Below are 2749 nucleotides of genomic sequence, written 5' to 3' on the forward strand. Positions count from 1 at the left end.
GAAACATTTCCTTTGGCCCCTTGCATCTATATATACAAGTAAGATTAAGTTCATTGGCAACACCTACTTTCACATTCTCAAGTACTAAACTTCTTTACCTTAGATTTCCAAGTTCTCTGAGATCTTCCTCCTCTTCCCTTTTGAAGCATACATCTACCGAAAACAACAATGGCTTTCCGCCTTTCTCGTATCGTTAACTCTAAGAAGGTTCCCAAGGGCTACTTTGCGGTTTATGTCGGAGAAAACCAGAAGAGGTTCGTGATACCGGTGTCGTTCTTGAACCAGCCTTCATTTCAAGATTTGCTAGGCATGTCACAAGAAGATTTCGGATATAGTTATCCTACTGGCGGTCTCACGATTCCCTGCAATGAAGACACCTTTCTCGAAGTTACCTCTCGCTTGTAATAATTGTGAGATGATTAACACAAATCAGGCAATACAATTTTGTAAAGCAAACATCACTAATACATGTAAACATTTTTTTCTCCATCCTTTTGGCCTTGGAGAGCTGATATAAGTCTCCCCAAGTGGAGAACTAGAGATGGTGATTAGTGTAACACTCCTATCCATCAGTAATGATAGTTCAAAACACATCATTCAATTGTCATTTTATTTCCTTTCTGAATTTTTTACTTGTTCGCGTTAATTCATCTTTAATATAAACTGTAAATGATCTACTTTGTTCTAAAATTACTTTCTAACGTGAGTACATGCTAAGTTATTTGGAGTGGGACCCTTCATTTTCGTTCAATTTCATGTGTCCAACACATATTCAAACATGAGTACAAAGTCTAGTTAAGATAGATCACAAGTTTTCTTTTGCATGGTAGTAGCTTATTAAACGATCAATTTCGTGTTATAATTTTCAAAGTAATTTCTTAATGTAGATTTGCCCAAGAATTAAGATATATAAAGATTTGAGGCAGGGGACTAAGTGATTAATAAAACAAACCTAAGGACAAAAGATTTTAAAGGAAAAAAGAGAAAAGTAAAAGAGAGATAAGTTCATGATACATGCTGATTAGTTTTATCAGAAAGTGTTGGAGCTAAGTGCAACAAATAGCAAGGTTCAACAAAAAGCTTGCCGAGCAAGAATCGAGACTTGCGGCAGAAACAAAGAAGAAAAATGAAATAAAATTTTAAGCAAAGCTAAAATAGAAAGTATATGGATGAAATCTTGATTGAATTCATTAATTTTTTTAAAATGGCATAAAGCCTATTTATACAAGCTTACAACTTGACAACTTAGTTGGAATACAACTAAGTTTCATCATTACATCCACTTAAAATAAATCACCACCTACTACCACTAACAAACTTAGTTGGAATACAACTAAGTTTCATCATTACATCCACTTAAAATAAATCACCACCTACTACCACTAACAAACTTAGTTGGAATACAACTAAGTTACATCATTACATCCAAATAATAATAATAATAATAATAATAATAAAACATGTGATTGCTACATGCTAACCATTGCTTCAATACTCCTCCTTGGTTTGCATGGAGCAAACACCTAGCTTCTTTCTTAGACATTCGAACCTTGTGACATTAAGGGCTTTAGTCAAAATGTCTGCAAGTTGATCCTCAGAATTACAATGGATCAGCTTCACTTCCTGAGCTTGCTCCATTTCTCGAACAACATGCAACTTGATGCTGAAATGCTTTGTTCTTCCATGGAACACTAGATTTTTAGCAATTGCAACTGAAGATTGGTTGTCACAGAAGATCTCAGTAGCTTCCTTTTGATGCACTTTCAAATCAGCTAAGATTTTCCTTAGCCAAATGGCTTGGTTGACAGCACTTGCAGCTGCCACATATTCTGCTTCAGCAGTAGATTGAGCCACCAGACTTTGCTTCTTCGAGCTCCAGCAAAACATGGCTGAACCAAGGTTGAAAGCATACCCTGAGGTGCTTTTCATGTCATCTATCGAGCCAGCCCAGTCACTATCAGTGTAGCCAACCAGCTTCAGATTTCCTTCCTTGCTGTACCTTAAACCATAGCTCAAAGTGCCTTTGACATATCTAAGCACTCTCTTAGCAGCTTGTAAATGCTTTTTATTGCAACAATGCAAGAACCTTGAGAGCAATCCTACAGCATACATTATGTCTGGTCTAGTGGCAGTTAAATATAACAGACAACCAACTAGACTTCTGTAGGTTGTTTCACAAACCTTCTCAAAATCACCTTGGCTCGATAGTTTTTCTCCAACAGCAATAGGTGTTTTAGTTGCTTTACTGTTTTGCATGGAGAACTTGGTCAGAATCTTTGTGGCAAAGTTTCTCTGACTTAGAAATATTCCATTTTGTGCTTGAGTCACCTCCATTCCAAGGAAATAAGACATTTCCCCTAGATCAGACATTTCAAATACTTCTTGCGTCTTGGTCTTGAAATCGACCAGCACTGCTCGATCTCCTCCTGTCACCAGCAGGTCATCAACATATAGGGATACAATGAGCTGTGTTTGTGTCCCTTGCTTCTTGACATACAGTGTTGGCTCACTCTTGCTTCGATCGAATCCCAAATTAGTCAAGTAGCCATCGATTCTGCTGTACCAGGCCCTTGGAGCCTGTTTTAAGCCATATAGGGCATTCTTCAGTTTGTAGACCATATGCTCTCTGCCAGCTATCTCAAACCCTTGTGGTTGTTCAACATAGATCTCTTCATCTAAGAAACCATTCAGAAAGGCTGATTTCACATCGAGTTGATGGATCTTCCACTCGAGCTGTGCTGCTAAGGCA

Source organism: Gossypium hirsutum, chromosome D02 (assembly GCF_007990345.1).
Source record: "Gossypium hirsutum isolate 1008001.06 chromosome D02, Gossypium_hirsutum_v2.1, whole genome shotgun sequence".
Classification (NCBI taxonomy): Eukaryota; Viridiplantae; Streptophyta; class Magnoliopsida; order Malvales; family Malvaceae; genus Gossypium; species Gossypium hirsutum.